This window comes from Photinus pyralis, unplaced genomic scaffold, assembly GCF_008802855.1.
Source record: "Photinus pyralis isolate 1611_PpyrPB1 unplaced genomic scaffold, Ppyr1.3 Ppyr1.4_LG7, whole genome shotgun sequence".
Classification (NCBI taxonomy): Eukaryota; Metazoa; Arthropoda; class Insecta; order Coleoptera; family Lampyridae; genus Photinus; species Photinus pyralis.
The window spans coordinates 17,042,193-17,064,752 of record NW_022170738.1 but is presented as its reverse complement, the minus strand read 5'-3'; the positions used below and the strand labels follow the sequence as shown (position 1 = coordinate 17,064,752).

Sequence of the window (22,560 nt, the reverse complement as noted above, 5' to 3'; positions counted from 1 at the left end):
TTACTTATATCACAAAATTACATTCAGAACAGATGTACATAACTTAAATTTGAGGTTTAGGGGCCACATTACCATACCACGGTTAACCACTGAACTCGGTCGATGTCGTTTTACTTACAATATAGCGAAATGGTGAAATGATTTGCCACAGAAAGTGCCTTCATTACCTGCGTTTCGACATAAGCTTCGTACGTCATTATTGTCCGGACAAAACTGATTTAAAATAGTTCAATACCTCCCTTATGATTATTTCTTAAGCGTACAGCAGTGGACATCCAAGACCAATAATTAAAATAACAACAAACGAATTATGGGGTTAGGTGGTAGAACAGCACGCGGCTAACGTGAGCTGAATCTCGCCCCATGCGATGTGTGATATAATGGCCCGTATGAATAAAAGTAAGCAAATGCTTATACTTGCAAAATTCAAAGTAAATACTCGTAAGTGCTCTTTCGCACTGGGCGACTTAGCAGCGCTTCTAAGCAGAAGGACAGGACGCAGTGCAGCGCTGCTAAACCATGCTAAACAAACCAGTATGAAGGGGCAGTTACGAGTATTTACTTTGAATTTTGCAAGTATAAGCATTTGCTTACTTTTATTCATACGGGCCTTTGGCAAATGCTTATACTTGCAAAATTCAAAGTAAATACTCGTAACTGCCCCTTCATACTGGTCTGTTTAGCATGGTTTAGCAGCGCTGCACTGCGTCCTGTCCTTCTGCTTAGAAGCGCTGCTAAGTCGCCCAGTGCGAAGGAGCACTTACGAGTATTTACTTTGAATTTTGCAAGTATAAGCATTTGCTTACTTTTATTCATACGGGTCATGTTACAAAATATATGTGGAAATAAAGACCATATTATTATTATAAGTCTACCAAACGAGTACAGATTGCTCTTTTATTAGGCATCGATTATGAATGGTTATTCCTTGACATGACGCATTGAATTTGAACTGCAGCCGACAATACGCGTGAGCATAATTGAAGCTGGATCAAAGTTGGGGATTTCAACATTGGAACCGAGTCTAAGATCTCGACGAATTTCGGAATTTACTTTAGGATGGCGGGGGCGAGAACGCCATCGAAGTTTGAAAACGAATTCAACCTCCAGTGAACCCTCCTCACTTTGCAACGGTAAAAACCAGAGAGACTTTGCCGCAGAACTTCTTCTAAATTGTACAGTTAGCATCACATGCCCCATGACGGTTTAACACCGAAACCCAGGCAGAAAAATAAAAGCAAATGGTTGGATCGCCTTAAGGCGGTCTACCATACCCTTCCTAACGTGCAAATACATATTTTAAAAGATAATACATTAATTTCATTATAATCGGTTAATTTTAAGAAAACAGTAATAATAATCTTAGAAAAAGGATCAAACAAAAAAACAAGAGGAAAATAGGTAATTACAAAAACATTTACCATTTAAATTTGGTTGCTAAAGACCATCTCGACTACTAATGGCCGTTTGCACCTGGTTTGCACCGACAAATTTAAGCGGAGCTTAGATTAAGCGTAGCTTAAAATCATGGCAACGATTATTGAAACAATGGTTGCCATGGATTTTAAGCTAAGCTCTGCTTCAATTTGTCGGTGCAACGGCCTTTAGAAGCAGCAAACGAAATAGTTGATTGAGAAAATATATTTGTATAAAATTCCCGTATTCGACCTCATTTATCTTTCTTATTCTAAATATTTTATTACTTTATTGTAGAGGTCTGTGAATTTTCATTTAATGAATCTTATATTTATGGAATAAGTGTCAGATGAAAATTAAAGACAGCGCACACCCAATTAGTGATTGATTTGGATACACTAATTGTATAATAACTAGATTATTAATTATGTATAGCAATGCTATTATAGGTATAATGTTATCAATTTAGTGGAAGTAGCTCTTCCTAAAATAAGTTTCAGATATACAAAAGAATGACCGGATCCTATCTACTTAGCGCTGAATTATTAACTTTTGATTACCTTGTAATTATTCTATCGTAATATATTGTTATGTAAAGTATGTCTTGCGGACGTTTCTATTGGTATCAGCACCTATAGTAATGATGGGTCATCCTGTATGAAGTAAATTTCAATATTTTTTAAGGATAAATGTGGTTGTTAATTTGGATTGAACACAGATTCGATTCCATTATTAGAATTTGAAGCCAATGTTACTTTGTATTAGAATTTTTAGATACTTAATTTTGTTTAAATAATCTCTCTGTATTTTGATTGATCTATTGTTCAGTTTCGTTAAAAAAGATTAGGGACATCTGGAAGTATAAGTGTGCAGCGTTAGGGTTGTAAATCCTAACGACTGCAACTCTTCTTGTAGTTTTGGACCGGTTAGCATCATTTCGTTGAGGCTTTTCCCTAAATTGGAGGTGGCAGAGGCGTCAAATACCACTCGTAGTTTTGTGGTGGAGCTTTCGTCCTTTAATACTGCATGGTGGGGAATGTAGTATTTCGTAGGTGCCCCATCTACAATACGAGGTACCATATGTCTTAGCTTTTCGTGTTCTCGCATGAAGGATTTGTAACTGAAGTCCCGATCGTAGGTTCCATTTGCAAAAGGCGGGCGGTTGCCTTTTTCATTGTGTCCCCCAACTCCTCAGCCTCTCCTTTCAGCGACAGGCTTACGGTATAAAGGTTATGTCTATTCCTTGTTGTTGTTGCATCTTGATACCTTCTCTTGCATTCTTCTTCTTCCTGCCTTTGGTTTTGACCTTGTCAGCGCGGCTTCGTCCTTTCTTTCTATGGGCACTCCTTCCCTGGCGACCTTTGTTTGCCCTGAATCCATCCAACTCGCTTCTAGCTTCTTCTTTAACTCGGAGATACACGAACGCACCTTGAAACAGCTATTTTTCTCTCGTGATTCTTTCTCGCAGACCGCTATAATCATTTGGTGAACTGCGTCCTTTGCAGTTTCGTAATGGGCCTCGAAAATATCAGGTAATTTGCTGCTGACCATAATATTTTCTTGTGCTTCTTGGGTGTCGTTCCAGAGCTGAGGAATCTTTTTAAAATTTCAACATTTGTTGGAATGTCTTATGTCTCTCATCCAATTCGGCTCGTGTGTTCTGGATAAGTTTCATAAGCCGATCAAATTTAATTTGCTGTCTACGGAAGCATGGGCGAATGTAACCCAGGAAGGGTAGATAAGGTATTTCTTGGAATCCTCACCTTCACTCCATCAACTACATCTAGGAGCTACCACGACACGCTCAGCCGAGCCCAAGGACAACGAAGATTTCAAACTAGATCGATGATTAAACGGATGGTATAAGAATCTGAGTACAAATCTGTACAACTCAAGCTGTCAACGTGACTGAAGGCTGCAGAAATGAAATATTTGGACGGTATCAACTACTATGGATCGGTGATGGGATACGAGAGTGAATACGGCTTTAATCCCAGTAGATAGGTACAATGTAAGCTTTGTTAAAAGAACTACTCGCAGTAAAGCGATAAAATGTTTACGCAGTTTACTTGTTTTAAAGAGCAAACGCGCGAAATTTACTCGGTTAGAACGGGTTTTAAATTTATGTACCACATTTCTCATCTAATCTCATGTAAAATTGTTTCAGTAAATTATCTTGTTTTGTTCCCGAGGGTATTATGATTAGTAGCAGACTATACATTCTCCACAACTACAAAAAAAATGAAAGTAGATGTTTCATAGTATTCGTACCATATAAACTTACGCTTATTGTTGACATCAAAGGAAAGAATATATTTGTGTTGTCATTAATCGTTCTTAGTAATACATCGATTGGTTTACTTACAATTGAAAAGCTTCATGTTTTGGTAACTACACAGAGCAATCAATCGTACAATAAATTTACTGGTACATGAGAAAGCGATTATCATTTCAACTCGAGCAATTATGTGAGTCAACTTGTGAGAGAATAAACAAAAAAGTTAGTTTATATGCATTCTGTGCCACGATAATATATTCATGACGTCAAAAATAGCTTCTTGTTGCTTTCATTCATAAGTTAGATCCATCATTATAAATCTACCGCACCGTAGATAGAATATTTGATCCACTTTTATGAATATTTATGGTACCGTTGCACATCCAAACCTTATAATTTTAAATTTAAAGTGGCAGATCGGAAGATCTTCTGCCTTATATATAAACTTCTTTTCCTCGATAAGGTAATCAGAAACTCGTCTATTTTACTTAAACCAATTCGGAAGGTGGATGCATAGGAAAATGGGGACAAAAAGGCTAAATTTAATTAAAATTTAATAATGTACGTCCTTATTTATTTCCGGTCTTGTCCCAACGACATCCTATTCTCTCTTTTAACGACGTCTGATAATCGAAAAACCCGAGATTACGAGAATAGCTCTATAAATCTGTCACTTTTCCGACCTATGAAAAACTCAATTTTCCGCCAGGTACGATACAGATTGTTTATATAATCCCACTCAAGTGCTCAGGAAGAGAGCTGATCGATAGTGGCGTTTGTTTGGTTTTGTTTTACTTATAAAATAATGTATACGGTTAAGAGAAAGCGCTATTGACTTTCCCTTCTAATTAATATCTGTTCATGTCCTACATTGTTAATTACTCATATTGCGTTTGCTCAGACAACAAGGATATGGTCAGTTGTAAGTACACAAAGCATTAATACTGAAACAGTTTGGTATACCGGTTGTAAATCTATATTCTTTAATAATAATTGCTCATTTGCTTAAGAGTAAAAAAGTAAGCGTTACAAACAATATTGTAAAAGAAAGGGTAGATTAAATCGGAATCCGAATCGCAGTGACATGTTATTTATTAACTAACACCATCCTCTAAAGCGAATTCTATAATTTTATTTCCTACCTTTGAAATGTAAATGGCCCAAACTTAGACTGCGCGTACAGCTATAACAAAAGAATTATACGCCGTAACGAAGCGCAACCTATTTAAAGCTCCTGAAAGCTTTTTGTTGTATTTATATACAGGTAGATAAACTTTATTTTATGCCGCCTTAACAGCTATTGCTTTTGATGGTTCAGTTTTCTTAAGCTCCACAGTCGAAATGACGCGGGCAATAAATTTACGCAAATTGAATTCGTCCAAGCAGGCGAGGGGTAATTTGACAATGTTACACAATCGTCGAAGAGACATCTCTGCTTACAATTTACATTCGAGATGAAAGGCGAGCAAACGCGAACATTATTTTTAAATACTCCACATTTGAGTTGAGGGTATTTTACAGAAGGAAGAAGATTTTTAGCCATACAGCTTATGGCCTTAGTAAGACTGGATGAAAATTGTAATTTAAGACAGAATAGGGGTTTTACTACCAAGACTATGGAATGTTGTTTTTTTAGACGGTTCTTCGTAATAGCTTTGTAAATTCCTTTTATTTTCGAGTAAAGAAGTGCGCTTTTTATATCTTTCATGTTCTCTATTTTTAGCAATTCGCATTAGCCAATGTCGTACAAATGAGAATGTTCTTATAATACTTGTACATAAATGCCCCCATTACTTCCGGGAGACATACGCTTTATCGATCGGTTAATTTTAATTTTCATATTAAGACCTTTTGGACTCGTAACTTTTGTGCATGCTGGGTCTTCGGGAGGATTCGTTCAGTATGCTTCTCTATTATTTGCATCCACAAATCGAAACACAACTAAATCGATGCTGGTAGAAAATCTGCCAACGTCATTCTGAACTAAATGCTTTCCGTTCTTCCGTTAAAGTAACGCTTTCCTTCGAATTTTACAAAATAAAAGCTAAATGTGACATAATGACACTGTACAGGGTGGTTCAAATTTGTGGCTTGTCATTGGGATCTCCATAACGGTCAGACATACAGTGTAAGTTAAATGGAGTCAAAGTTGCCCCTTTTTTTGACAAAAAAAACCCATTTGAAATTTTTGAAAATCTTTCATAATAACTGAGATCACCGAAAAAGTGAAAATGTTAAATGTCGTTTGCAACTTCCCTGGCGTAAACGGAGGGAAACGGAAATGGACCTATAGCACCTTCTATAGGATCTTTTTTTCGGAGAATCGGAATCAAAATTTCTATAATACGATAGATGTAGAAGCTACAGGCGACTACTTTCTTATTTCTTATACACGCCACGTTGGATTTTTATGGAATGATCATCATAGCCAGGTTGATTCGGCAAAATCTAGTTACCCGTGAATGTTTTTTTGAGAAATGTATGTAAAACATTTGGTTTTGAAATTTTGATTTTGTAGCTCCTTCGAATACGTCGGATCCGTTGGGTTCTTCCTATTCATTGGACCCTTCCCTTATGCTAGATTCCTCCTGTTAGGATTCTTATTTCTTCGGATACTTTAAATTCTTTTTTGAATTTTTACATTTCCTTTTACATTTGTCAGGTTTTTCGGATTCTTCCAATTCTTTACTTTTTCTGTATTTCCGTTTCTGCAGATCCTTTAGTTCCATCAGAACGTTTAGATTTTTCTTTCTTTTTCTTAATTTTTAGATTCTTCACATTTTTTAAATACAAGTTTTTTTTAATTTTTTTAGCTCATCATAAGTTTTGTACTTTTGTCTGAATTTTTCAGATTTCCTTATCCATCAGAGCCACGAGGTTTTTTTTGATACTCTTTCTGTCAATTTTTAATTCTCCAAATTTTTAGGATTCTATAGATGCCTTTCGTTTGCCAAATAATTCTTCCAATTCTTGATTACTTTAAAATTGTTTAGGTATATAAAGTCCTTCAGATTCTAAAGATTTTTATTGCTCTTTTTTCCTTTTTGTTTTTAAGTAGTTTCGGACAAGGCTGCTCTACCAACACAACCCACTATACATTTACAAATATTCATCCGGATTCGGACCAGGGACACCCAGGTTTTCAGCTTTTCAGATTTCTCCTCAGATTCTTCCGATTCTTGAAATTACCTGAATATTCAGATTCTTAAATTACTCACGTCTCGGAAACGTTCCTTCAAATTCTTACATTTCTTCAATTTTGATATATCATTCATAGTTTTCATATTATCGAAACCAAAAATTAAGGAAACAATGTGCCAAATTCTTGACAGAACAGTTTCCTAGATAAAACCAAAAATAACTTCTTTTAGAAGTGTGTCCCCAAAAAATGTGCAAGAAAAAACGCTTCCCGTGAAAGTTTATTATTTTCCGATGTAGAATGTGAATATTCAATAAAAAGTATAGCAAAATGCGCATACCATCATTAAATGGGCCCCTCCATATGAAGAATATTTTATATAAATCATTCTTTGATATCCCCACTAGTTTCCGCAATAATCGACTGTCTTGGGATGAATGGGACTCCATGTATACATATAAATTAATTAAGTAACATTGACATGTAAGATTAGGAAACTGGTAGTCGCAGCTCATAAAAGAAATGGCCGCTACGCCCTCGACTGCACTCCAATTCGTCTCGCGTATGCAGGTGTCGATAACCTTCAACAAATCGTCTCCTAAAACTGATATCTTTCAAAACAGCAGTATATAACGGATGGTAACGATATAAACCGCTATTTATTTTCGTTCTGTTCGGAATTCCATTGTTATACTCGGACAAAAAAAAAGTTTGCCCCTTATTAAATTAATAACTAATTAGTTCGCGATAGTCGATAATTTTTTTATAATACGTTCTCTCGTAAATACCTCGGGCTCCAAGTTGTTGTGACTTGAAGCGCTTTTTTACTTTTCTTTGGGTTTATTACTAATAATTAATTTATTGTCTAGAGTCAAGCAACGTTGCGTTGCTTCCGGTAGTACTCGTATTTGAATGCGTAACCATTCGAAAACGATCGTTAATAAAAAATGAGGGTTACTATTTTAAAAAACAATTGTATGGTTACGGCGCCCGGCGCTAAAAACTCATATTAAGAATGTAATTTAACCAAAAAAAATGTTGCCTGTTTGAACTACGGGGCAGGGGCCGCATACCTGCGGATAAACAAATCTGCTCTTTTATACCTAAGAATATGTGTACCAATTTTTGTTCAGACATTTAGCCGAAATTGAGAGTAGGTAAAGACGGACCGAGGTACCGAAATCATCGAAATTCTGTTTGATTTGTGTTTTTCCGTGTATTTCGGTAAACAAAATGGGAGGTCATTTTTTACCCCCAATGCAATACCTCCCTTACTAACGTGCGGGTGCTAAACAACGGACATAACACCCTTTCCAACGTCCAACTTACGGTTCCGGAGAAAATTTTTTTTACTTTTACTACAAATCTTGTTAGAAAGAATGAATCATCTTGAAAACCTTATTAGGTTTTTTTTTTATAAATTTTGAAACAGTTATCAGGGTCTTAAAAAGCTTTTAGTCTTCCTTGGAATTTTACCAAATACATCTTCTTGATAATCTTTTTATTAATTTAAAACTATTCTCATAAACCTATTAAAAAAAAATTTAAAAAATCCTTAGAACATTTTCAAACTAACTAAAGACTCTTCTCCAAATGATTCTAAAAATTAATATTGGAAATCTATCTATCTAGCTCGAAATAGAAATCTACAATTTTCCTAGCATGTTTTGAAAGAATTTTGAAACCTTTCCAGAAGTCCAAAGACTTCTAGTAGAGATTTTAAGAATCCTATTTAAAACTTTAATATACCTTATAATACGCCTTTTCTTTTTGGAAACAAAAATTTGATAACTTTCATAAAACTTTCTTTTAGAAATTGTGTTAACAGTTTTTTAAGTGAATTTCTGATTAGTATTAACTTATAATTATTACTCTTGAGTTGGTGTGAACCTCCTTCGAAACTGTCGCGTAGGTATTCACTTCCCAAAACAGTGTCAATTTTAATCGAAATCTACCAGACATTATGTAGCCTCTGCAGGAAGCCAACGAATGATTGTATCGCATTCTTTAGGAAGCCATTAATTTTTTTCCCGGGTGTTTTTCTTACCCCTCAGACACCCTAGTGCTCGTAACTCCTCCAAAACGTTTATAGTTTTCCGCGATTTCCTTGACATTCTTTCTTGTGGGTTTGATCCCCAGACCGCTGTGTATTAAATTTCTTCAAAAAACGTTTACAGCCCTCTACGTTCTTATGATCATTCTTCAGGAAAAGCCATCAATTTCTTCTTTACTTGCCCGCCTGACCCCAATAAAATGTTCGTAACTTGCTTATTTGTTTTGGATTTGCGTATTTTTTTGTTAGATAGAGGATTAGAGCTTTCCGATTTCGGAGCAGCCCTACTCCAAGTTTTCAGGAACCGCAAGTCGCAGGTGGGTGTCAGTTTTGCACTCCACGTTTTCATCCCTCTTCGTTGAACTTGTAGAAAGGGAAGGGCCTGGGGATGAATCTGTGGGGGGAAATGGAAATTTCTGGTAACTTTGCCCGCCTTTTTGAAAATTATAGAATCCAGGAAATTTTCTTGGAAACTTGTTTGGAACGGTTTTTCGAAATGTTCTTAGAGATCTTAGAATTCTAGTACCTAATTAGTAATACCTAATTTAGCTAAACGTTATTATTATTATTATTGTGGTCAATCTTTCTTGTCAGAACTGACGTCTAGCCTGGTTAACTAATCGCAGGGATTAAAATCAAGTAACGATTAGTGTTTGTCTGTATGTCGTTCGTGTAGTCAAGTTTTGTCGAGTCCTAAATTTTATAATTTTATTTATAAATGATAGTAAAGAAATAAAAATAATTACAATAAAAAAATAAATAAATAAATAAAAATAATAATAATAAACAAAAAAAATTAAAATTAAAATTAAAAAATAAAATTAAATTTAATATGTAAATGTTTGTTTGGCTTTGCGTTTGGGTTGAATACGGGTGGGTTGTGATAACGTGGTGTGTTTCTGAGAAGAAAGAATTTTGTGCTTTTTAGGTGTGCTAGGACGTGTAACTTTATTGGGTGAATCTGTCATTGTAGTGTATGTTGCGTTTCTTGTATTTACTGTTATGTGTTTGTTTGTTCAATAAATTGTATTTGTGTGGTTGCTTGGGTTACAGGGTTTTTGATGTACTATTTTAGCTATTATTATTATGGAGTGTAGAAGTGTGTTTAAAACTTTTTTAGTGCATTTTAGTCGAAACTGAAAAAATGTAAATATAAATAAATAAACATAACCAAACTAAGACATTACTCCACTCGTATGTTATGAACTTTAGTTCCATAACAGAAAAACTAAAAACTAAAAGCTAGAAGCTCTAACTTTGGCTACAAGGGTCCTGGGTTCGAATCCCAGGTAAGGCATGGCTGTTTGTGATTGTATAGTGGGTTGAGTGGGAAGAGTAGCAAATTGCTAACACTCCGCCCACTATAAAATAAAGGCAATAAAATAAAAATAAATAAATAAAAAAAGCTGCTCTATCACGCCAAATTTCAGGTCACTCATGACTTGTTTTAACTGGTGTATCTAGTTTGGTGTTATAATATACTACTACAGTATATGTATGGACTATGGATCTATCTAACTGAAATAATAATTCAATAATATTGAAAGTAAGCTTGTCCCCTAATAAATGAAATAAAAAATAGCAGTAGTTCTGAACGAAAATTGTGGTTTTCCGGCAATCAGTTAATAAAGTGTGACTGTCTGTGTCAGGTCAGCGTATGTATGCGAATTGATATTCGAAGCAGGAGCGAAAATATATTAAAGATAAAGCTTAAATTTTCCAAAGGTCCCGATTCTTATTCATAGCGCATTATCAGCGTTCAGTGTGACTTTCGGAGTACTAGTGAGACTTTTGAAGACTCTCAATAAATAGGACAAGTTTTGAAACCAAGACATTTATATTTTATACAGGAGACATGTCTGGGGGGTATAAATCGATTTTTTTGTACATCGAACCCTTGAATATTAAGATTAGACGCAATATCCGCTCAATCTGTACACCAAATGACGAAGACGTAGAGAGGTAATTAAGGAAACGAAGGCCTATCTGATTGAAATTCTGCCCTTCGTCAATCGCAGATGATGGGAAATACACAAAAATGATCTATCCATTGAAGTGACACGTTCCAAGCGCTTACAAGAACGGAATACCTGATGAGGATTATAAAGCGCCTCGTGCCTACAGTGCCATAATCATATGCACACAGTAATAAAATTTTAGCTCTTTACGGTTTTGTTTTCAAGTTAGCATAACTTCGTCATTTATTACATAATTACACGCGTTTATATTCAATTTTGGTCGCTCGCGCTCAATAGAACAAAAGCGCGAGAGTAAATTTAAATTGGATTAGATGGGAAGAACTGATAGAGCAAAATTTTTGTCCGTTACATAATAACGTAAATCTCGGTTATTTCGTTTCGCTACGTTTTTCACGGAATAATAATAAAAAAAGCTTGCTTTACTTTGGCACAATATTTTCATTACAAAAGCTCTTGCGTTCTATTGTTGGTGGAATAGAATTATTTACCTCTTATTAACTGCGGTGGTTTTATAAGGGGATCATATTGAACTGAAAGCAATAACAAACTTGTTTGGTTTATGGAGTTTTGAATGAAACCTGGATAATCGGTCGATTGGAAGACTGAATGTGGCTATCATAGCGTGCATTTTTCGCATGTCGTCACGTTATCCGCTTCCCGGGCGGCGAACAATTAATCAAGTATAATCCACATAATCCCAGAGGATAAGTTTCAATCACGTGTGTGCAGAGAAAAAGCGGAACCTCTAGAGCTAGAGACAGTGGTTTTACTTGCCGTTCAGATTTACAAAAGGTGAATCACAAGTCTAAATGAAAAACGTAACTAAACAAAATAATATTCAAATAAAATGTGCCTCTCTTTTCAATTCCCTCTATGTGTTTTTCAAAGCAAGCGTGATTGTGTCAGCTCATACGTTTTGGTAATAGTAGGGTTGAAGAGAAACTAAATTTAGAAAAAAATAAAGCACGGCACATCGAAAATTACCTATGGTTTAATTTAAGGCTATTTTAAAGCATAATCAACGTAAGGGAATGTCGGCGAGTTGTTGTAACGTGAGAAATACATTAGAAATTGAATGATAAATTGTGATCTTCAAGTTAATTCACTTGCAAATTAGTACAATTTCACTTAAAAACCTGCTAGAAGAACACAATGTTTATACACACCGATCCCACCAATATTCGCCATTTGTACATTACATCAGAGCCTCTAGTGTTAATCTGAATCGCGAATACAACAACCATAAACGCTGAATATCGTATATCGAATATCCTCTCCATCACAAATACACGCCGATGTAAAAAGCATCACTCAAAATCTAAAACCAAACTCCAGTAAATTCTACATTTATCGAGGTTTTCTTTTCTGTTAGATGATAGATGGGGAAACTTCACAAATTGATATGTCTCGTCCAGACAATTCATTTTGCTTTTGTGGGTACTTTCCTCCGACAATCTGTTCTTAAGATATAAGGTATTATTTATATCCGATCACGATAAGGAGTCGAGGAGGAGGCTATGGTTGTAGAAATTAATTCCTTTCGTTGAAGCCTTTCATTAGAGTACCATGAAGGATAAAACCAGTACCCCCACTCCCCCAATCCCCTCTTTTGACAAGGAGTTAGAAAGTAGGGCGGTAGTTGGTACAGTTCCTTTTGTTGAGAGCTTTAATTGGAATATCATGAAAAATAAAATTAATTTATACACTCTCCCTCCTCCCCCTGGCCATGTACTGATCTCTACCAGGAGTCGCGTAGGAAAGTTTGTACAAACCAATTCATTTCGGTGAGACCTTTCATTAGAATACTATGCAATGTGTGGTCTCCCCCCCCCCCCCCCCACCCCATTTTACTTGGCACTACTATTCTTTTACTTCTTAAGAAATGCGCTAAAAATACGAAGAAAAAATGGTACGCCTCACACGCGCACCTAACGTTTTCTGATACTCTCCCGTAATATTCGTTCTCCCAAATTCGCTCACCGAAATTCACCCTCGGGCTGTTTACCTACAAGAAAACTTACTTGAAATTAACGAGGTAAAAACTTGACTCAGGAATTTCACATTTGGTCCACATCCCTTAGTTAAGTTTGTCACGGTAACTTCGAGCCGGAAAACTCACTTCAAATAATTCTCCTCGTCCTAATGAAAACAAAAGCGATCAAATCCCATTTTTTTCCAAGTTATCTGACTTAAAATATAGGTTTGACTTATAAAAAGATTTAAAAAAATACAATATCTGTCCCGTGATCATGTGTCAATGCTAAATTTGATCCTTAAAAATTCATCTTTACCGCATAATAAATTACTGGTACGTTCTCCTGTTCAGAATATACACACACCCTCTGAATGCTAAACAAAATTTTAATCCAACCAAAGGAATAGTATCACCGAAATTAAATGTAAATTTCCAATCAATGAACCAAAATAACCGAAAATCCTTTGTGGGTATTCAATTCTTATCAATAAACACAATATAAAATCTGTCTCATGCAAATGGTTCTCATAGGTCGATTCCTTTAGGAATATTAATATTACTTCAAACAAAATTACTTATGCAAATTTCTAAAGATAATCGTCCATTACTTTTATACAATTTATAAAATTGAATACAGTTACGGACGTGGGAACATTGTCTTCTGGTAACAAATTGGTATATCTCTCCTTGGAAAATACCGCTTCCTTTAGAAATATGCCAGTATTCCGCCGTATTGATATTGATTTTGTCCAATTTATTAACTCGGTTTTGTTGCGGGTAAATCCACCGATTAATTATCCTTAAATTCCCTGTCACAAATCCGAATTTGCTTAAATGTTTCTTCACGACGGACTCGCAATTTAGGAGTTCTCGCTGACGGTCTAACTGACACTGACCTAAAAATCCTCCCGGTCTCTCTTCTCTTACGTCGAAACGCACACTTTTATCGAAATACACTGATTGTTATCGCTTTTGTTCCAGACATACCTCCTACATTCCTATGTTGAACATAATACAAATTTAAAACTAAATTTTTGAAACGGCAAAAAGGCCACCTGTTACAGCACCATAATGAAATGTGTGTGTAACGACGGTCCAACGGTTGAACTAGAGGTCAAATTTCACAATGAAAAAATGCATATAATTCTTACGCAATTTACACGCAGAAATAATTATGTGGTTTTTTGGTCCATTATTCAACGTAGTTCAATGCAATTTACAATATGCAGGGTGGCCATTTTGTCTGGAACACTGGATATATCTTCAAAACAAGATTTTTTAAAAGAAACTTGGCATCCAAAGTTACAAAAGGTTTGCTACCAATCTACGTACTTTAAATTTGTGGTCAGTGGCGTACTTCTGCATGGTGAAGGGGGAGGGGGGCGAATTTTTTTTATTGGCGACTTATATTATATATTCATATTAAAGAGAAAAACCCAAATTAAGGAAAAAAGTTGGGTTAATTAATTTTATAATTTCACTAATTTGCTTTGAAAAAAAAGATATTTTTGCTAGTTGTGCCAAAGCAATTGATTGTATCAAAAATCATTAATAATGATAGTGATCTATATGATTAAACATTATTTACAGTGGCGTGCGTCTACAGAACTAAGAGGGTGACTTTTTCAATAGACAGTAATATTTTTGGCGAGATACTTTTAGAAAATGAACCTTTTTTTAATATGTCAATATGATCAAACTAGTAACATTATAAGATTAATTAACACTATTTTCTTTGTTTTGATTTTTTTTGTCTTAAATTTGATGATTTAGGATTATAAATTTTTTGTGCTGCCATATCCAAAAAAGTGTACTGTATAATAATAAGTAATGAAAATTAGCAGTTGCCATTTAAAAAAATATGCCCCCCTTGACCATCCAGAAGTACACCACTGACAACAAATGTAAAGTACCTAGATTGGTAGCAAACGTGTTAAACGTTAAACATTCTTGGATATCTACCATAAGAGTTTCTTTAAAAAAATGTTGTTTTGAAGATATGTCCAATGTAAGATGTTCACCCTGTATAATAACACCCAATTTCACGTAGTGTTTTTTTCTCTCTCTCCGGTTACCTTCCGTAAATTAAGGGTGTCCGGCTGTATAGTCGCGCTATGAATTAAGTTTACATGTCCCTCAATTAAAGTAGATTTGTCGGTTGTAATACCGCGCTCTCCCCAGTTACCTTCCGTGAATTAAGGGTGTCCGGCTGGATAGTCGCGCTCGTTATTAAGTTGACCTGTTTTTAAATTTCGGTAGACGCTCGCGCTCGCCGAGAGCAATCACTACTGTAATATACCCTGGGTAATGTGTTAGTTGGGTTATAGCGTAAAAACTTACCTAATTTGCCTGATCAACTTCAAAGTTAGTTATAAAAGAAATTGTCTCTGAAACTACCTGCCGGTTTTGATACTGAATGTTAACAAGGTTAAATTACAGAGATGAAAACTACAAGGCAGATCAAGGACCCGTTCTGTCAACGTTTCAAGCTGGCTCACATTCAGCCATTATAATTTAGTGTCTGTATAAGCGTAAATATTTAGTTAATTTGTGTACATATATTTTTGTAATCTTTATACTACTTATATTCAACCAAGCTTTAGTTAATTAATTAGTGGTGGACCTGGATCTCCGATATCGAGCTACCCAGAACAGCACCCTGTTTTCCTGAATGTAGGCAACCCAACATACACAGGTTGTCTTGACAAACAGGAAGTTGTGTAGAAGGGAGGTTTTAGAGGTCCTTAGGTTACAAAGAGGTGGTAACCACTAGGGCCGTTACATAATCTATATAATAATGTCACCGCATCTAAATTTATTAATCTACTGTTATCTACCACCGCATGTAGAGTATGAAATGGTAGTTTATTTATTTATTGTCCCTCTTGTTCTAGGCCCTCAACAGGCTTACGCCCAATTAGATTACGTCTTACAGACACTATACAATTTTATCTGCTACAAATCTACTAGTGCAGTAGTAATTCTTACTCTAACCCGGTGAAAAAAATGGCCTGTCTCTAAGCGTAGTTTTCTAATGGATTCTTTAGAATTTTACATTAACATTAAATGAACTTTAGCTTTGCACGTAGGTGTATGCTCGAATGTTCATTAAAATTAAAAGTCCCAATTAGAGTCTGCATTCTCTTTCCTTCTCATGTTTTTTTTTCGTATTTTGGTAGGTTTTTATTTCTCGTTCTCGTGTTCCAGATTTTATTCACTTCTACCTCGCGAAAGTCATTAATTAATATACGACTGCGAATAAATTTTAACAAGCAAATTTTTGGAGGAGGTCGAATGTCGTCATTCATGAAACATAAATCGGAGGGGAAAATTTATGACGTGTCTTGATAAAGTGACTGGATAATATTAGTGTAAGTGATTATTACAAAATGAACTTTTTTTATTTTGATTTAAAGATTAAGTACGATGATCCGAAAATGCTAACTACTTCGATGTTATAAAAAATATTTTCTGCACACAAATCGACTATTGCAGACGGCGACAATTAAGTCATGTGGTTTTATTTTTTGTCTAGCTCTAACCATCTTCTTAACACCATTTACGCAAAAATAATAAAAAGAAAGTACAAACATGTGAGCTCGATCTCGCCTTTCAGTATTGGAATTTAAAAATACATCAAAATTCGTGACTCAGTAATTGGTCACAATTTTATAATTTAATTATCTATTACACTTATATGATTATTATGAATTGTATATTAAACAATGTTTCTTTTTGTTGCAGGTGAGTACTCCGTTCGTCAGATTGGAATTTGGTAACCAGCACTACTGTTACGTTTCACTATAATATAAAAGTTAGTAGCGCATATAGTAAAATTTACACGTGTTTCTTGAAAGCACGGTGCCCATAACTGCAGTTTTGTACCGGCGCGGCGTGGCGTTGTGAAAAGTAACTGTGCGGAAAAAATTTTCTAAAATTCTCAGATCTTTTAGGAAAGCAGACACTCAACCCACAACCCTTTATATATTTTATAATAAAAGACTCTTGACGAATAATGCTATCACAATTTAGAATTAAGGATGATGAATTGCTGTCCGAGTTGCTGTCCCAGCGCGTATGAAACCTTGTTACATAATTTGGCATATCTTTTTGAGGTGGAGTAATAGCTTTGTTTACAAATATCTCCGAGATGAATTTTTGTGAAAAGTAAATGAACATTGCGATATCAACAAAGTATCATTTTTGAAATCGGTCCATACCTTCATATATTTATAAAACAAATGAAATTCGGCTTAAAAATGCTTAATACGTAGGTAATCATTCTCAAATAAATAATAATAGAGTTACAAAGCACAACATTTAATGGAAATTAATACATTCTTATTATAAAATTCAGAAAACCAGATAATTCGCTATCTTACTGTCTTTTCGGAACTGTACGAAAAAATTTCAATACACCAGTGATAAGTGTTCGACTGCTATATTATATTTCCGAATTTTTCAATTTTTCTAAACCAGGTAGAGAAATTTAAGAAAAAATTCCACCTAAACTGATACATAAGTAGCGATTTTGAGATTATGAATGAAATGCTCCGACATAGAAAATGCGTCCAGAAAAAACCTTTGGGCGGTTTCCTATGGGAATGGGAATAAATAAAATAAAAAAATAAATAAAATCTGTTTTGGAAACCAAAAAAATGGTTTTCGAGGCACACCATTTCATTTAAATAAATTAAAATCTTGTCAACTTTTTGTGGCACTCTTATACGAGCGTATAAAATTCTAGTTAGACGATGTTGGTCAGGAATTTTTAATCTTCACATTAAACAGTTTTTTTTTTTAATTTTATAGCATATATTAACTGATATTTTAATATGTTTCAAAGAGTCGGCTAGTCTCTCTTTAACAGTAAGAGTAGATAAAGGGATCACTCCTAGGACCACCCTTACGGCAAGAGTAGATAAAGTGAAACAAATGATTGTGTATTCTAATGACATCTGCCATCTTTATTCAAAATGGGACGCGGAGCACGAAATCAAATGAAGTTCAGAACAGAAAACAATATTGTGTCCATGGAATCGACGGAATAACGGAAGCTTGCCTATTTTTAACGTCTAAATTAAATTCAGAATTTCTGATATATTAAGATAAAGTTTTGTATTATACGTAACGATAAAGGGAAACATGTGAAAGTTAATTCAGCCGTGGCTACGTACTCTTCGTTAAAACGTTCCTTTATCGTCTTGTATAATAATTAATAAATAATATTAACGCATTTTACAATATCATTTGGCGGTATTGCCGCCAGTTTCTCTGTTCGTTCGTCCATCGTAAACTACTTAGTGTTCAAAATACGCTTTGTCACATTAGCAAAGATCTTAAAATTCGCAATGAGTACTTTGAGAAGTTTAAGAGTATGTAACGGTGTTTTTTCTTCCAGAAAGTCTAATCGTCTTTAAAGGAATCTGCGGGAACGTTCAAATGTTTTCTAGAACCTGTAAAAATATTTGGGTACCACTCAGCTCCTTCAAGAGCCTTTAAAACCTGAGGTTTCTTAGACTTGAAAAGTATTCAATGCCCTTTTAGAATCATTAATTATACTTACATTCAGAAGTACTGAAGAACCTTAAAATTTTTTTAAGAACTCCCAGTTTTTCTAAGAGGTGTTTAGTCTTCGGAAGCTTTCAAGAGATTTCAATAGTGTCTAAAAAATTTCAAGAACTTTCAAGAGCAATATTAAAATTCTTTAATTATTTAATATTGTTTAAAGATTTCCCAAACTTCTTTATTATAGCTGCATGTATCATAATACACTATTATGGGGGAACTAAAGGAGTATAATGGTCGCAAACAATTTCCACGTGCTTTTCAATGCACTTCTTCTACGAGTCTTCAATACACTTTAAAAGTCAGTGGTATTCTCTTCCCTCTGTAAAACAGAGATTTAGTAGTTTTTATTTGACTTTGAGAGTTTTTAAGACGCCTAAATTTTCTTTGAGAACCTTTAAGAGCTTTAAGAGCATACGTATAAAGAGATTTAAGAGCTTTCAAGGGTTGAGAACCTAAGTCACGAAAATTCTAAACAATCACTAGAAGCCTTCTCTGCCTAAAGACTCTTATTGAAAGACCTTGAGGTTTTTAGGAGATTTTTGAAGATTTTTAAAGAGTAAAAGCGTTAAAGTGTTTTTCAGTTCTTGTTCAAATTTGAACTCGTCCGATTCCTGAAGTTTCCGTTTACTCTGATTGAGTTTACACGTCGCTTCTGAGGCCGTGCCGCAAACCGCTGCTACCGCCCACCTTGACCAAGGGTTAGGCCGTACCCCTTGGTGGCGCTCGATTAATGAATTAATTTAATTACGTATAAGAAAACTATACAAATGGAAGCTAATGGAACGAGACGGACGGACGGACTAGAACGCCATCAAGGGACGCGGACTTTCGGCTAGACAAAGTTTCGGAACGAATGATCTAACAGCAGAATCCCAGCACATGGACACGTAGCGACTGCCCTAACGGGGGCGCAAGCAACAAAGCATAATTTAATTATCCGTAGCTACTGGAAATAAAATGCAGGAAAGCGAAACAATATACCAACTTACAATTAATGAAACAAAAAGTACCAAAAAGACTACCTTGCAAAAAAACATAGTGGTAAAAATTTCTGTGCAAGAAAAAGCAAAAGCGGTAAATACGGTGCGGTAAACTTAATGTCAAGGCAAGAATTAAACCGTATGAATGCAAAATAAAATTACAATGATTAGATGCGGTACGGTTGCCAAAGTAAGTTATTACAGATACAGGCCCACTAAACAAAAGAATTAGAGGTCTGCTATCTCGTGTTGTGCAACCGGACCGGAAGTAGATAGAAATGGATACAGTCGAAGTATATTAGATTATTTCTTCTTTCTCATGAATACATAAATTTAATGCGTACTGAATAAAATAATAAGGGCATAATCACATGCCGATACAAAACAATAACTAATTTCTAGGCAACAAAACAATGGGAGAGACACGACCATGCCTTTAGTAACCAGATATCAAAATCTATTAGTAGGTGAGCTGGTAGAAATTTTTGGGTAGGTATTTGAAGCACACTCTGAAAACTTGTCCAATAGTTGATTTATATTGGACACATGTGCAATATACTATGCCTTTTTTATACAGGGGTAACTATCGGCTAATACAATTAACGGAGCATAATTACCAAAATATTAATTTTTCCCCTGCTTCTCTATGCCAAGGGCTGTCGTCAAACTATCAAGCTTTCTACGAAAATAATTGACATATCTCTACGGGAATAATTAAAAACGTCATAATTATGTTCGGTCGCTGGTTTTCCATTATCAGCGGTTAAAACGGCTCTACAAATTAAAACATTACTTTAACTTTCTATTTCTCACGCCTATAAAAGAAATACATATGTCTGAAACTACAATTCCTCGTAAGGAAGCGTTCGTTTGAGTTCGTCCAAGTACCGGGTGTTCAGTAAAGCTGGTAGCTTCCATGAAAGTACGGTGGCGCGTTTATTAATTCTGATATAATTCCTGTGCGAAAACGGGTGCTCCGGATACTAACAGGTGGGAAAACTTCCATAGGCTTTCCCTGGATGACCAAGAAATAAATTTTACATGAACATTGCTTTATGACTAAGAGAAGTAACAAGCGTCACTTAATGGGTGGGAAAAATTGTATCTGTTTATAGCTTTTTGTAGGTTTGTTTTTTGGATTCGCAAAATGCACCATAGTGTGGCACTCATGCACGTAAAACAGTAACCAACGCCGACCTTCTGTCAAGTTTCCTTCCCAAGAACATCCCTGTTTCGGGAGCTGCGCAGAATGGTCAAAATTGAAGGACTATTCACGGTCGCTGTGTCGTTGTCGTATATTTTTATGATGCTTAACAGTAGTGTCATAAAAAGGAGTTTTTACTTTGGAGAGCCTTCTGAAACTTTGTATGTGTCCGTAGTGTTTAAAAACCTCTATGGGTCTTTAGCAACCATTATTAGTGTCGAAAAGCCTCTTCAATTTACTTCAACAACTTTAAAGACTTTCTCAGAAGCCTCGAGATTCCCTCCCCTTTTTAAGAGGCGAGGGTTTCGAAGAAACTGTAAGAAGCTTCCAAAACATTTAAGAACCTTTAAGGGGATTTGGGTACTAGTATTTGATTGTTTAATAGACTTTATTTTTCATTTGCCTATTATATGTCAATTATATCTGTCATATGTGAAATATGAAGCAGTCTATTACGCCCAAGGGCATAATGATGAGAGGGCATAATGGATTGTCATCTCATTATGCCCTCAAACGGCCTGTCAAATTGATTGACGGAGTTATATTATGTAATAAAAAAGATGCAACTTGATTCGTGTCACAGATTTAAATACTATGAAGCACTTTAATGTTGGGCAAACAATAATCATGACATACATTTGTATATTGGAAATGCATTCTTTGGGACGATGAAAAATAAAATGTTGTATGCACCTCAGGCATTACTCAATATTTAACCCTCGGGCGACTTACAATCCCTCGGGCCGGAGGCCCTCGGGCTCTGTCGCCCGCCCTCGGCATAAATATCGCCTTAATGCCCTTGATGCATAAATAACTATTAAGGCCTTTATTGCCTTTTAGAGCTCTTAAATTCATTCGAATCTGTCAGTCCTTTTGCGCCACTATTGTTTTTTGTTGACTGTTGGTGAAAGGAAAAATAACTACATCACCTTTTTCAAGTTTTTATATGAGACATCTATATACAAATTCTTCGATTACTTACACAAGCCGAGGCGATGTTGTAAAATAAAAGTTCCATTTCCATTCCCAATTGTAACTTTCTGTATAGTGAGTCTAGCCAGAAGTTAGACATCTACGAAATGGATCGTCGTCGTAGACTATAACTTTTGCTATAACTTTTACTTCGGAACGGAATACATTAGCAACGAAATATGAGAATTTTAGTTCTGCATTCACAAGTCTCAATAACAGAAAAATGGTAGAATATTTTTGTTATTCATTGACTGACGCGAAAACACAACTTGCCGTCCCTTCGTCCTACGCTTCTTTAGAGCTTTTTATGCGAGTTTTTTTTTATAAAACAACACGGCTGTTAGCTTGGAACAGTCAATTAGAGCTAAATAAATTGTACTCGGAGCTTTTGTTTTAAAATAAAAGAAAAATCTAATCATCCGCTAACGACGCTGTTTTCCCGATGTTCCTAAGAAAAGCGTCCAACTTTTTTTGCAAAGGTAAGAATTATGTGTCTAAATTCCGCTTTGTGTAATTCAGTTTCTTTTTATTACGTTACGTGCACGCAGGGGTAAATTTGGAATTTATTCACCGTGGCGCCCTCGCTTTGTAGGCGTCCCAAACGACGGAGCTCGATTACAGAGAGCTGGACTGACCTGAAGGAAACTTCTGTTTCTAGTTTTAACGATTTGGTGCACTTATTGACCAGATCTCAAGAACTCGAGTTTCTCGAGCGTTTTTCGACCAGATTGATTTAATTAGTGGGACGCTTTAGGCCAACTGTGAATTACACATTAAGAGTTGAGCTGTTTGAAGCTCCTCACTTGACTGGAATTTTTGTATATGTGTATCCAGGTTGAACCTATCTGAGAGAACTCAAAGAAAATGTTCAAAACATTTAAAGAGTAGGAGGGATGCTGGAAATCCTCCAAAATGGCTGTTTTGGTGAAGGTTACCTCCACTAGGGTCTCTGTCGTAGTTCGCGCCCTCAGTTCTCCGCACCCCTTTCAAACC

At 35.5% G+C, this 22,560-nt stretch overlaps 1 protein-coding gene across 2 annotated transcripts in view; it reads left to right on the top strand.

Moving 5' to 3' along the window:
* LOC116176360 (cAMP-specific 3',5'-cyclic phosphodiesterase) overlaps positions 1-22,560 on the top strand; it is a 416,659-nt gene that overhangs the window by 157,705 nt on the left and 236,394 nt on the right. The window lies entirely within an intron of this gene.